This window comes from Bos javanicus, chromosome 11 (assembly GCF_032452875.1).
Source record: "Bos javanicus breed banteng chromosome 11, ARS-OSU_banteng_1.0, whole genome shotgun sequence".
NCBI classification, from domain to species: domain Eukaryota; kingdom Metazoa; phylum Chordata; class Mammalia; order Artiodactyla; family Bovidae; genus Bos; species Bos javanicus.
The window spans coordinates 38955992-38971517 of record NC_083878.1 but is presented as its reverse complement, the minus strand read 5'-3'; positions in this window follow the sequence as shown (position 1 = coordinate 38971517).

Sequence of the window (15526 nt, the reverse complement as noted above, 5' to 3'; positions counted from 1 at the left end):
TGTCTCGTATACAGGGTTATTGTTACCATCTTTCTAAATTCCATATATATGCATTAGTATACTGTATTGGTGGTTTTCTTTCTGGCTTACTTCATTCTGTATAATAGGCTCCAGTTTCATCCACCTCATTAGAACTGATTCAAATGTATTCTTTTTAATGGCTGAGTAATACTCCATTGTGTGTGTGTACCACAGCTTTCTTATCCATTCATCTGCTGATGGACATCTAGGTTGCTTCCATGTCCTGGCTATTATAAACAGTGCTGCGATGAACATTGGGGTACACGTGTCTCTTTCCCTTCTCGTTTCCTCAGTGTGTATGCCCAGCAGTTGGATTGCTAGGTCATAAGGCAGTTCTATTTCCAGTTTTTTAAGGAATCTCCACACTGTTCTCCTTAGTGGCTGTATTAGTTTGCATTCTCACCAACAGTGTAAGAGGGTTCCCTTTGCTCCACACCCTCTCCAGCATTTATTGCTTGTAGACTTTTGGATAGCAGCCATTCTGACTGGCGTGAAATGGTAGCTCATAGTGGTTTTGATTTGCATTTCTCTGATAATGAATGATGTTGAGCATCTTTTCATGTGTTTGTTAGCCATCTGTATGTCTTCTTTGGAGAAATGTCTATTTAGTTCTTTGGCCCATTTTTTGATTGGGTCATTTATTTTTCTGGAATTGAGCTGTAGGATTTGCTTGTATATTTTTGAGATTAGTTGTTTGTCAGTTGCTTCACTTGCTATTATTTTCTCCCATTCTGAAGGCTGTCTTTTCACCTTGCTTATAGTTTCCTTTGTTGTGCAGAAGCTTTTAAGTTTAATTAGGTCCCATTTGTTTATTTTTGCTTTTATTTCCAATATTCTGGGAGGTAGGTCATAGAGGATCCTGCTGTGATTTATGTCAGAGAGAGTTTTGCCTATGTTCTCCTCTAGGAGTTTTATAGTTTCTGGTCTTATGTTTAGATCTTTAATCCATTTTGAGTTTATTTTTGTGTATGGTGCTTCTTTTAATTGAGGTATAGTTGCTTTACAGTGTTGTGTTAGTTTCTACTGTACAATGAAGTGAATCAGCTCTAAATATACATATATCCCTTTCCTTGTGGACCTCACTCCCACCTCCCACCACCCTACCCATGTCAGTCATCACAGGACATTGAGCTGAGCTCCCTGCACTTTATTGCCTGTCCCCACTCTCTATTTTATACATGGTAGTGCATTGGAGAAGGCAATGGCAACCCACTCCAGTGTTCTTGCCTGGAGAATCCCAGGGACAGTGGAACCTGGTGGGCTGCCATCTATGGGGTCGCACAGAGCTGGACACAACTGAAGCGACTAAGCAACAGCAGCAACAGTGTATTTATAGGGCTTCCAAGGTGGCAGTAAAGAACATTCTTGCAAATGCAGGAGATATAAGAGATGCAAGTTCAATCCCTGGATTGGAAAGTGTCCCTGGAGAAGGGCATGGCAACCCACGCAAATATTCTTGCCTAGAGAATCCCATGGACAGAGGAGCTTGGCTGACTATAGTCCAATAGGGTTGCAAAGAGTCAGATATGACTGAAATGACTTAGCACACAGGCATGCACATGTATTTATGAACTTCACTGGTACCTCAGATAGTAAAGAATCTGCCTGCAATATGGAAGACCCAGGTTTGATCCCTGGGTCAAGATCCCCTGGAGAAGATAATGGTTACCCACTCCGTTATTCTTGCCTGGGGAATTCCATAGACAGAGGAACCTGACAGCCTACAGTGTATTTATGTCAGTCTTAATCTTCCAGTTCATCCCTCCAGCCATCAACCCTATGTCTAAACATCCACTTTCTATGTCTGCATCTCTGTTCCTACAAATAGGTTTATCTGTACTGTTTTTGCATAGTCCACATTTATGTGTTAATATACAATATGTGTTTTTATCTTCCTGACTTCACTCTGTGTAACAGATTCTAGGTCTTCCACAAATGACCTGATTTCTTTTCTTTTTATGGCTGAGTAATATTCCATTGTATATGTGCACCACAATTTTATTATCCATTCATTTGTCAATGGATATTTAGGTTGCTTTCATGTCATGGCTATTGTAAATAATGCTGCAATGAACATTGGGGTGCACGTGTCTCTTTGAATTAGGATTTTTTTCAGGGTATATGCCCAGTACTGGTATTGTTACATCATATGGTAGTTCTATTTTTAGTTTTTTAAAGATCCTCCATACTGTTCTCCATAATGGCTGTATCAACTTACTTACATTGCCCTAAGAGTGCAAGAGGGTTCCCTTTTTTCCACACCCTCTCCAGCATTTATTGTTTGTAGATTTTTTGATCATGGCCATTCTGACTGGTGTGAGATGATACCACACTGTAGCTTTAATCTTCATTTCTATAATAATTAATTATGTTGAGCATCTTTTCATGTGCTTTTTAGCCATTTGTATGTCTTCTTTGGAGAAATATCTATTTCGGTCTTGCATGCGTTTTTTGACTGGGTTGTTTCTTTTTGTGATATTGAGCTGAATGTGCTTTTTTATATTTTGGAGAATTCCTTGTGAGTTGCTTTATTTGCAAATATTTTCTCTCATTCTGAGGGTTGTCTTTTCATCTTGTTTACAGTTTCCTTTGCTGTACAAAAGCTTTTAAGTTTGAGTCCCATTGTGTTTAGTTTTGCTTTTATTTTTCTTACTCTGTTGCTGTTCAGTCACTAAGTAGTGTCTAACTCTTTGTGACTCTATGGACTGTAGCATGCCAGGTTCCTCTGTCTTCCACTATCTCCTAGAGTTTGCTCAAATTCATGTCCATCAAATCTGTGATGCTATCTAACCAGTTCGCCTTTTGCCACCTCCTTCATGTTTTGCCTTCAGTCTTTCCCAGCATCAGGGTCTTTTCCAATGAGTCAGCTCTTTGCATCAGGCCAAAGTATTAGAGCTTCAACATCAGTCTTTCCAATGAATATTCAGATTTGTTTGACTGGTTTGATCTCCTTCCAGTCCAAGAGACTCTCAAGGGTCTTTTCTAGCACCACAATATGAAAGCATCAATTCTTCGGTGCTCAGACTTCTTTATAATCACATCCATACATGACTGATAGAAAAACCATAGCTTTGACTATATGGACCTTTGTCAGCAAAGTGATGTCTCTGCTTTTTAATACACTGTCTAGGTTTATCATATCTTTTCTTTTAAGGAGCAAATGTCTCTCAATTTCATTGCTGCACTCACAGTCTGCAGTGATTTTGGAGCTCAGGAAAAGAAAATCTGGCACTGTTTCCACTTTTTTCCCTTCTATTTGCCATCAACTGATGGGACTGGATGCCATGATCTTAGTTTTTTGTATATTAAATTTCAAGCCGGATTTCCCATTCTCCTTTTTCACCCTCATCAAGAGGCTCTTTAGTTCCTCTTTGCTTTCTGGCATTACAGTGGTATCACCTGCATATCTGAGGTTGTTATTTCTCCCAGCAATCTTGATTCCAGCTTATGATTCATCCAGCCTGGCATTTCATATGATGTATTCTGCATATAAGTTAAATAAGCAGAATGGCAATGTATAGCCTTGTCATACTCCTTTCCCAATTTTGTACCAGTCATTTGTTCCCTGTCTGGTTCTAACTGTTGCTTCTTGACCCACATACAGGTTTCTCTGGAGACACGTAAGGTGTTCTGGCACTCTCACCTCTTTTCCACAGTTTGTTGTGATCCACAGTCAAAGACTTGAGCATAGTAGGATGTGGTTTAAAAAGATCTTGCTGTGATTTATGTCAAGGAGTGTTCTGCCTGTGTTCCTCCAAGTTTTATAGTATCTGGCCTTACATTAGGTTTCTAATCCACTTTGGGTTTACTTTTTTATATTGTGTTAGGGAGTGTTCTAATTTCATTATTTAACATGTAGCTGTTCAGTTTTCCCAGCACCACTTGCTGAAGAGATTGTCTTTTCTCCATTGTATTTCTTGTCTCCTTCATCATAGATTCATTGAGCATAGGTATGTGGATTTATCTCTGGGCTTTCTATCCTGTTCTATTGATCTATATTTCTTTTTTGTGTCAGTATCATACTGAGTTGATTACTGTAGCTTTGTAGTATAGTCTGAAGCCAGGAAGCCTGATTGTCCAGCTCTGTTCTTCTCTCTCAAGATTGCTTTATCTTTTGTGTTTTCATATGAATTGTAATTTTTTGTTTTAATTCTGTGAAAAAGCCATTGGTAATTTGATAGGGATTGTACTCAATCTGTAGATTGCTTTGGGTAGTGTAATCATTTTCACAGTATTGATTCTTTCTATCCAAGAACATTGCTCATCTCTCCATCTGTTTCTTTCATCTTTGATGTCTTTCATCAGTGTTGTATAGTTTTCTGAGTAAAGGTCTTTTGCCTCCTTAAGTAGGTTTATTCCTAGGTATTTTATTCTTTTTGTTGCAAGGATAAATGGGATTGTTTCTTTAATTTTTCTTTCAGAGCTGTGACCGTTATTGTATGGAAATGCAAGAGATTTCTGTGCATTACTTTTTTTAATATAAATTTATTTATTTTGCCACTTTACCAAATTCATTGAGCTGTAGTAGTTTTCTGGTGGCATCTTTAGGATTTTCTATGTATAGTACCCAGAGAAGGCAATGGCACCCCACTTTTGCCTGGAAAATCCCATGAATGGAGGAGCCTGGTAGCCTGCAGTCCATGGGGTCGCTAAGAGTCAGATACGACTGAGTGACTTCACTTTCACTTTTCACTTTCATGCATTGGAGAAGGACATGGCAACCCACTCCAGTGTTCTTGCCTGGAGAATCCCAGGGACGGGGGAGCCTGGTGGGCTGCCATCTATGGGGTCGCACAGAGTCACGACCATATCATCTGAAACAATGACAGTTTTACATCTTCTTTTTAGTTTGGATTCATTTTATTTCTTTTTATTCTCTGATTGACATGGCTAGAACTTCCAAAATTATGTTGAATAATAGTGGTGAGAGCAGAAGTTCTTGTTTTGTTCCTGATCTTAGAGGAAATGTTTTCTGTTTTACACCAGTGAGAATGATGTTTGCTGTGGGTTTGTCATATATGTACTTTATTATGTACAGATAGTTTCTCCCTATACCCACTCACTGGAGAGTCTTTAGCCTAAATGAATTTGAATTTTGTGAAAAGCTTTTTTTTTTTTTTCTTTTTGAAAGAAGAGAAGCGAAAAGCAAAGGAGAAAAGGAAAGATATACCCATTTGAATACAAAGTTCCAAAGAATAGCAAGGAGAGATAAGAAAGGCTTCCTCAGTAATCAGTGCAAAGAAATAGAGGAAAATAATAGAATATGAAAGACTAGAGATTTCTTCAAGAAAATTAGAGATACCAAGGGAACATTTCATGCAAAGAAGGGCACAATAAAGGACAGAAATGGTATGGACCTAACAGAAGCAGAGGTATTAAGAAGAGGTGGCAGAATACACAGAAGACCTGTACAAAAAAATCTTCATGACCCAGATAATCACAATGGTGTGATCACTCACCTAGAGCCAGACATACTGGAGTGCAAAGTCAAGTGGGCCTTAGGAAGCATTACTATGAACAAAGCTAGTGGAGGTGATGGAATTCCAGTTGAGCTATTTCAAATCCTAAAAGATGATGCTGTGAAAATGCTGCACTCAATATGCCAGCAAATTTGGAAAACTCAGCAGTGGGCACAGGACTGGAAAAGGTCAATTTTTATTCCAATCTCAAAGAAAAGCAATGCCAAGAATATTCAAATTACCTCACAACTGCACTCATCTCACATGCTAGCAAAGTAATCCTCAAAATTCTTCAAGCCAAGCTTTACCAGTATGCAATCAATAAAATTCCAATTGTTCAAGCTGGATTTAGAAAAGGCAGAGGAACCAGAGATAAAATTGCCAACATCCACTGGATCACTGAAAAACCAAGAGAGTTTTAGACAGATTTTATTTTCTTGGGCTCCAAAATCACTGCAGATGGTGACTGTAGCCATGAAATTAGAAGACATTTGCTCCTTGGAAGAAAAGCTATGACCAACCTAGACAGCATATGAAAAAGCAGAGACATTACTTTGCCAAAAAAGTTCTGTGTAGTCAAAGTTATGGTTTTTCCAGTGGTCATGTACAGATGTGAGTTGTGGACTATAAAGAAAGCTGAGTGCTGAAGAATTGATGCTTTTGAACTGTGGTGCTGGAGAAGACTCTTGAGAGTCCCTTGGACTGCAAGGAGATCCAACCAGTCAATCCTCGCAGCACTGTTTATAATAGCCAGGACATGGAAGCAACCTAGATGCCCATCAGCAGATGAATGGATAAGAAAGCTGTGGTACACACACACAATGGAGTATTACTCAGCCATTAAAAAGAATACATTTGAATCAGTTCTAATGAGGTGGATGAAACTGGAGCCTATTATACAGAATGAAGTAAGCCAGAAAGAAAACCACCAATACAGTATACTAATGCATATATATGGAATTTAGAAAGATGGTAACAATAACCCTGTGTACGAGACAGCAAAAGAGACACTGATGTATAGATCAGTCTTATGGACTCTATGGGAGAGGGAGAGGGTGGGGAGATTTGGGAGAATGGCATTGAAACATGTATAACATCATGTATGAAACAAGTCGCCAGTCCAGGTTCGATGCACGATACTGGATGCTTGGGGCTGGTGCACTGGCACGACCCAGAGGGAGGGTATGGGGAGGGAGGAGGGAGGAGGGTTCAGGATTGGGAACACATGTATACCTGTGGCGGATTCATTTTGATATTTGGCAAAACTAATACAATATTGTAAAGTTTAAAAATAAGATAAAATTTACTAAAGTAACTAAAAGAAAAGAAAAAAAAAAAAGGAAATCAGTCCTGCATATTCATTGGAAAGACTGTACTAAAGCTGAAACTCAAATCATTTGGCCACCTGATGTGAAGAACTGACTCATTGGAAAATACCATGATGCTGGGAAAGATTGAAGGCAGGAGGAGAAGGGGGCGACAGAGGATGACATGGTTGGATGGCATCACCTACTCAATGGACATGAGTTTGAGCAAGCTCCGGTACATGGTGATGGACAGGGAAGCCTGGCATGCTGCAGTCCATGGGGTTGCAAATCATGTTGATGTATGGCAAAACCAATATAATATTGTAAAGTAATTAACCTCCAATTTAAAAAAAATGTCTTCTTAAAAAAATAAATAAATAAATAAAATTAAAAATAAAATAAAAAGAAAGAATTTTCACTGTAAAAAAAAAAAAAAGTTGAACATGACTGAGTGGCTGAACTGACTGAATGAGATGATGATTATATATGTTTTTTATTTGTTAACATGGTGTATCAGATTGATTAATTTGGTATAAAGAATCCTTTCATCACTGCAATAAACCCACTTGATCATGGTGTGTTATCTTTTTAATGTGTTGTTGGATTCTGTTTACTGGTATTTTGTTGAGGATTTTTCTGTTTATGTTCATCAATGATATTTGCCCCCAATTTTTTTTAGGGGTTATATCTTTGTTTGTTTTTGATATCAGGATGATGGTGGCCTCATAGAATGAGCTTAGGAGTGTTCCTTCCTCTGGAATATTTTGGAAGTATTTGAGAAGGATGGATGTTATCTCTTCTTTAAATGGTTGATAGAATTTACCTGTGAAGCCATCTCGTCCTGGAATTTTGTTTGTTTGGAAGATTTTGCCACTTTGTCTTTTCATCAGATTATTTTGTTTGTTGTTATTTAAAGTAATTATTCTTAGGCATGTACTTATCGCCATTTCTGCCCTAGTTGTTTTTGTTGTTGTTCTGTTTTTTTTTCCTTTTATGGTTTCATTTTCTTTGTAGTATGTTTTAGTTCCTTTCTTTTTGTTTTTTTTATAAATCTATTTTGTTTTTGATTTGTGGTTATCATGGAATTTAAGAATTTGACACGTAATTATATCTATTTGCTTTAACCTGAGTCATTCAATTTAAAGGCATTCCAAAAGATCTATATTTTTATATACTCCTCACCCACATTTTGTGATTTTCGTGTTCTGTTTTATATCTTAATGCATATCCTTCTACTTCTATTGGAGTTATAATCATGTTTACCATTTTGACTGTTTTTAATCTATGTACTGGATTATTTAAATGATTTTCAATTCTTACAATATATTTGCCTTTCATTTTGGGATTTTTCCATTTCCTTTAGATTTTGTGTGTGTGTGTGCATGTGTTTTTAAATACCTTTCTGTTCTCCTTTTAAAGTAGGTTTAGTATGCTGAATTCTTTCAGTTTTCACTTGTTTCAGAAGTCCTTTGTTTCTTCTTCTGTTCTAATCCAGGTAAGAGTATCCTAGATTGTAGTTTTTTCCCTTGTAGGGCTTTAACTATATCATGCCACTCCCTTCTGGCCTGTAAAGTTTTCTGTAGAGAAATAAGCTGGAGAGGCTTACAATTGGATGGCATCAACTGACTCAATGGATATGAGTTTGAGTAAACTCCAGGAGTTGGTGATGGACAGGGAGGCCTGGCATGTTGCAGTCCTTGGGGTTGCAAAGAGTTGGACATGACTGAGCAACTGAACTGAACTGAACATGCTTTATATTATCCCATAGATCTTGTATGTTATATTTTTTTGGTCTCTCTGCTATTCTGATTGGGTGATTTCCATTATTCTATTTTCCAGACCGCTTAAGCATTCTTTGCTGTCATTTAGTTGAATGTTCTTTGCTTCTAGATTGCCTTTTATTTCAGCAGTTGAATATTCTATTCTTGATTGTTTTATCTTTATACTTTCCATTCCTTTTTACTGTGTCTGCATTTCTATTGATAATTTTCTTAATTCAGTTAGCATTTGTATTACCACCCTTTTGATCACAGAGTGTGGTAGACTGGTAAGCTCTGTTTATTATTCTTTTAGGGGATTTCTCTTGTTTCTTTGTGCTCAGTCACTTGGTCATGTCCGACTCTTGGGGACCCAGGGACTGTAGCCCACCAAGCTCCTCTGTCCATGGAATTTTCCAGGCAAGAACACGAGTGGGCATCCATTTCCTACTCCAGGGGATCTTCCCAACCCAGGGATTGAACCACTATCTCTTAGGTCTCCTGCATTGGCAGGCAGATTCTTTCCCACTAGTATCATCTGGGAAGCCCCAGGTATTCCTTTATTTGTTCCTTTAGTTGGGTATAATTCCTCTGCCTTTCCATTTCACTTTACTGTGGCCTTGAGGGTTTGTGTCTATGTTGGAGCAACCTTGTACAGAGTGTCTATGTCCAAAGTCTTTGGTACAAGGGCTGGTTTTGGTATAGACACCAGTCATGTCTTTCCTCAGGGTGTACTGGCCTTTATCTGATAGGAGGGTGCAGCTGGTGTTGGAGAAAGTAAAACCTGTGGGAGATGTGATGTAGAACTTGCTCTCTGCTCTATGTATGTCACTGCCCTGTTGGTAGTGGGGTCTGCTTCCCAGTTTTTGGAGTAGAAGTCCTGAGGATAATGTTTGATCAGGCTTCATTGCCCTTGAGTGCATGTCCTGCCCCAAAGGAGGTAATTGCTAAAGTGATTCCCATGTGGTGATTCCCACATGCACTGCCTGTATAGATGTCTGCAGCTCTGCTTAGAAGCAGGCCAAGATCACATCCCTTCCCATCTGTGTTCATACAACATCTAGTCTAAGGTTATGTGGTAGAATAATCTGGGACTGAGGGTATGGCATTCTCAGGTGGCTACAACATTGCCCAGTATCTGGACTGCCTCTGTGGCAGTATTCTCCCAAGACCTGTCTGCCCCAGATCAAGTGCTAAGTTTTGGTGTGGAATGGGCAGGGGCAGGGTGGTCTCATTGGGAGATGAACCACTGCATGCCCCTGCAATGCATGGCTGCCATTGCCTGCCTGGACCACACCTAAGACCCCCAGGTATCTCTGCATAGCTTGGTTCCGAGTCCTTTCCCAGAGCTTGTCTGCCAGTCTTCCAGATCTAAGCTGCAGTGCACTCCTATGATATTGCCTTTGGCACATGCTGCCAATGGCCGCCACTGCTCTGCTCAGATTACACACCAGACGCTCATCGTGTCTATGTACCTAGTCTAAGAGGGCTGTGACAACTTTGGTATAGAGTGAGTGGAGCCAGGGTGTTTGCCCTGTTTGGATTGGGGAGTACAGCAGCAAGGTGGCAGCCCATAGTGCAAGACTTTCTCCACTCTGATGGTTGGCAAGCCAGCACACATGCACTCCTCATGAGTAGAGTTTAGGCTTCTCCAGATCTTATGTCTATGCCAGTGGTTTTCCCAGCAGCCAACAGGATTTGTCTCCTCTGCACAGGCCCCTAGGACTAGGATACCCAGATTGCAGCTTGACTGCTTGCTCCATAGGATGAGGGATCTACAGTGACCTACAGTTAGGTCTTTAAACCATTTTGAATTTATTTTTGTATATGGCATGAGGAAATGTTCTAATCTGATAGCTTTACATATGACTGTCCAGTTTTCCAAGCACCACTTTTTGAAGACATTGTCTTTTCCCCATTGTATATTCTGGCCAGTTTGTCATAGATTAATTGACTTTATGTTTGGGGGCTTATCTCTGAAGTCTATTCTGGTCCATTGACCTATTCGTCTGTTTTTGTGCCAGTACCATGCTGTTTTGATTACTGTAGTTTTGTTGTCTGTTGTCTGGGAGGGTTATAACTCCAGCTTTTTTTTTTCTTTTTTCTGAAGACACTGTGACAATTTGAGGTCTTCTGTGGTTCCATGTGAATTTTAAGATTATTTATTGTTGCCTGTAAAAAATGTGATACTTTTTGTGAGGTGTACCTCATTTGATTTGCATTTCTCTAATAATCAGTGATGGAGAAGGCAATGGCACCCCACTCCAGTACTCTTGCCTGGAAAATCCCATGGACGGAGGAGCCTGGTAGGCTGCAGTCCATGGGGTCACGAAGAGTCAGACATGACTGAGCGACTTCACTTTCACTTTTCCCTTTCATGCATTGGAGAAGGAAATGGCAACCCACTCCAGTGGTCTTGCCTGGAGAATCCCAGGGACAGGGGAGCCTGGTGGGCTGCCGTCTGTAGGGTCGCACAGAGTCAGACACAACTGAAGTGACTTAGCAGTAGCAATAATTAGTGATGTTGAACATCTTTTCATATATTTTTTGGCCATCTGTATGTCCTCTTTGGAAAAGTATCTATTTAGATCTTCTGTCCATTTTCTGATTATGTTGTTTGTTTTTTGATACTGAACTACCTGAGCTGTTTGTATATTTTGGAGATTAATCCCTTGTCAATTGTTTTGTTTGCAAATATTTTCTCCCACTCTGAGACCTGTCATTTTGTTTATGGTTTCGTTTGCTGTGCAAAGGCTTTTAAGTTTAATTGGGTCCATTTGTTTGTTTTTATTTTTATTGCTGTTTGAAGTGGATCAAAAAAGATGTTGCTATTATTTATATCAGAGAGTGTTATGCTTATGTTTTCCTCTAAGAGTTTTATAATATCTGGCCTTATATTTAGGTCTTTAATCCATTTTGAGTTTATTTTTGTGTATGGTGTTAGGAAGTATCCTAATTTTATTCTTTTACATGTAGCTGTCTGGTTTTGCCACCATCACTTATTGAAGAGCCTGTCTTTTCCCCATTGTATATTCTTGCCTCCTTTGTCATGGATTAGTTGACAATAGGTGTGTGGGGTTATCTCTGGACTTCTTATTCTGTTCCATTGAAATGTATTTCTGTTTTTGTCCTAGAAACATTAGTTTTTTAGTAGCATGTTCTTTAGTGTCCACGTGTTTGTCCTTTTCTCATTTTTGCTTCTGTAGCTGAGTTCTAATTTTGTACTATTAAGGTAAGAAATAGTGCTTGATATAATTTCTATCCTATTCAATTTGTTGAGCACTCTTTTATGCCCTAGTATGTGCCTTTTCTGGAGAATGTTCCATGTGCACTTGAATGTGTATTATGCTGTGTTTGGACGTAACACCCTGTAGATATCAATTAAATCCAACTCATCTATTGTGTCATTTAATACCACTCTTGTCTTGATTTTTCCATCTGGATGAGCTGTATGTTGATGTCAGTGCCTCAGTTAAAATTTCCCAGTATTATTGCACTTCTGTCAGTTTCTCCCTTGAAGTCTGTTAGTATTTATACACTTACATGCACCAAATATAGGGACACCTAAGATCATGGCATCTGGTCCCATCACTTCATGGGAAATAGATGGGGAAACAGTGGAAACAGTGTCAGACTTCATTTTTTGTGGCTCCAAAATCACTACAGATGGTGACTGCAGCCATGAAATTAAAAGACGCTTACTCCTTAGAAGGAAAATTATGACCAACCTAGATGAATTGACTTAGCAGTAGCAGTAGCAGTAGATAGCATATTAAAAAGCAGAGACATTACTTTGCCAGCAAAGGTCCATCTAGTCAAGGCTATGGTTTTTCCAGTGGTCATGTATGGATGTGAGAGTTGGACAGTGAAGAAAGCTGAGTGCCGAAGAACTGATGCTTTTGAACTGTGGTGTTGGAGAAGACTCTTGAGAGTCCCTTGGACTGCAAGGAGATACACCAGTCCATCCTAAAGATCAGTCCTGGGTGTTCTTTGGAAGGACTGATGTTGAAGCTGAAACTCCAATACTTTGGCCACCTCATGCAATGAGTTGACTCTTTGGAAAAGACCCTAATGCTGGGAGGGATTGGGATCAGGAGAAGAAGGGACAACAGAGGATGAGATGGCTGGATGGCATCACCAACTCGATGGACATGGGTTTGGGTGAACTCTGAGAGTTGGTGATGGACAGGGAGGCCTGGCATGCTGTGATTCATGGGGTCACAAAGAGTCAGACATGACTGAGCAACTGAACTGAACTGATCTTAATGGATATTATAATATCCTCTTATTGCATTATTCTATCAATATATAACAGCCTTATTTGTCCTTCATTATCATACTTATTTTAAAGTCTATTTTGTCTGATATGACTATTGCTATCTCTGCTGTCTTGGGAGTTTCCATAGAAACTTTCTTTTTTCCATCCTCTCATTTTGTGTGTATATGTCTTTTGCACTGAAGTGTGCATATTGCAGGTTCTTATTTTATTTTGTTTTTTAAATCTAATCTGCTACTATGTCTTTTGATTGGATCATTTAGTTTATTGATATTTATCATAATTATGGATAGGTATGTACTTATTGCCATTTTAATCATTGTTTTCTGGTTATTTTTGTAGTCCTCTGTTCATTTCTTTTGTGGTTTAATTATATTTTGTAGCATGATTGGTTTCCTTTTTATTTTTTATGTCTGTTGGAGGCTTTTGATTTGTGGTTACTATAAGGTTCTTATTGTTGATCTATAATTATATCTACTTGATTTAAAGTGATATTCATTTAAGTTCAAATACATTCCAAAAGATCTACAATTTTTACTTTCCTTCCCCATTTCTTTCTAATATTACATTTTCTAACTTAAGCTTATCCCTTAACTGTATCATTGTTATAGCTGCTTTTACAAATCTTTGTCTTTTAATCAATATACCGGCTTATTTAAATGATCTTAAATCCTTACTCTATATTTGTCTTTTGTATTGAGATTTTCCCTGTTCTGTAGACTCTTGATTCTATTCTATTTAGAGAAGATACTTCAGTATTCCTTTTAGGGTAGGTTTAGTATGGGCAAATTCCTTTAGATTTTGCTTGTCTCCTGCTGCAGTCCATGGGTCACAGAGAGCTGGACACGACTGAGTGACTGAACTGAGAAGTTCTTTATCTCTCTTTATATTCTAAATATTTAATAATCTTCCTGGGTAGAGTACCCCGGGTTGCAGCTTTTGCTCTTTCAGGATTTTGAATATATCATGCCACTCCCTTCTGGCCTGTAAAGTTTCCTTAGAAAAATCAGCTGTCAGCCTTATGGGAATTCCCTTGCATAACTTTTCTTCTTGCTCCTTTTATTCTCTTTTTGTCTTTCAGTTCAGTTCAGTCACTCAAGTCATGTCCGACTCTTTGCGACCCCATGGACTGCAGCACTTCAGGCTTCCCTGTCCATCACCAACTCCTGGAGCTTACTCAAACACATGTGTATCATGTTGGTGATGCAATCCAACCATCTCATCCTCTGTCTTCCCCTTTTCCTCCCACCTTCAATCTTTCTCACCATCACGGTCTTTTCCAATGAGTCAGTTCTTCTCATTAGGTGGCCAAAGGACTGGAGTTTCAGCTTCAACATCAGTCCTTCCAATGAATAATCAGGGCTGATTTTCTCTAGGATTGACTGGTTGGATCTCCTTGCAGTCCAAGAGACTCTCAGGTGTCTTCTCCAACACCACAGTTCAAAAGCATCAATTCTTTGGCGCTCAGCTTTCTTTAAGTCCAATTCTCACATCCATACATGATGACTGGAAAAACCATAGCTTTAACTAGATGGACCATTTGGGGCAAAGTAATATCTCTGCTTTTTAATATGCTGTCTAGGTTGGTCATAGCTTTTCTTCCAAGGAGTAAGCATCTTTTAATTTCATGGCTGCAGTCACCATCTGCAGTGATTTTAGAGCCCAAGAAAATAAAGTCTGTCACTGTTTCCACTGTTTCCCCATCTATTTGCCATGAAGTGATGGGACCAGATGCCATGATCTTCGTTTTCTGAATGTTGAGCTTTAAGCCAACTTTTTCACTCTCCTCTTTCACTTTCATCAAGATGCTCTTTAGTTCTTTTTCACTTTCTTCCATAAGGGTGGTGTCATCTGAATATCTGAGGTTATTGATATTTCTCCTGGCAATCTTGATTCCAGCTTGTGACTCATCAAGCCCAGCGTTTTGCATGATGTACTCTGCGTATAAGTTAAATAAGTAGGGTGACAATATATAGCCTTGACGTACTCCTTTCCCTATTTGGAACCAGTCTGTTGTTCATGTCCAGTTCTAACCATTGCTTCCTGACCTGCATACAGATTTCTCCAGAGGCAGGTCAGGTGGTCTGGTATTCCCATCTCTTTCAGAATTGTCCACAGTTTATTTTGACCCACACAGTCAAAGGCTTTGGCATAGTCAATAAAGCAGAAGCAGATGTTTTTCTGGAACTCTCTTGCTTTTTCAATGATCCAGTGGTTGTTGGCAATTTGATCTCTGGTCCCTCTGCCTTTTCGAAATCCAGCTTGAACATCTGGAAGTTCACAGTTCACATATTGCTGAAGCCTGGCTTGAAGAATTTTGAGCATTACTTTGCTAGTGTGAGAGATGAGTGCAATTGTGCAGTAGTTTGAGCATTCTTTGGCATTGCCTTTCTTTGGGATTGGAATGAAAACTGACCTTTTTCAGTCCTGTGGCCACTGCTGCATTTTCCAGATTTGTTGGCATATTGAGTGCAGCACTTTCACAGCATCATCTTTTAGGATTTGAAATAGCTGAACTGGAATTCCATCACCTCCACTAGCTTTGTTTTCAGTGATGCTTCCTAAGGCCCACTTGACCTGGCATTCCAGGATGTCTGGCTCTAGGTGAATGATCACACCGTCGTAGTTACCTGGGTCGTGAAGATCTTTTTTTGTATTGTTGTGTGTTTTTATCTTTAACTTTTGCCATTTTAATTATGATATGCC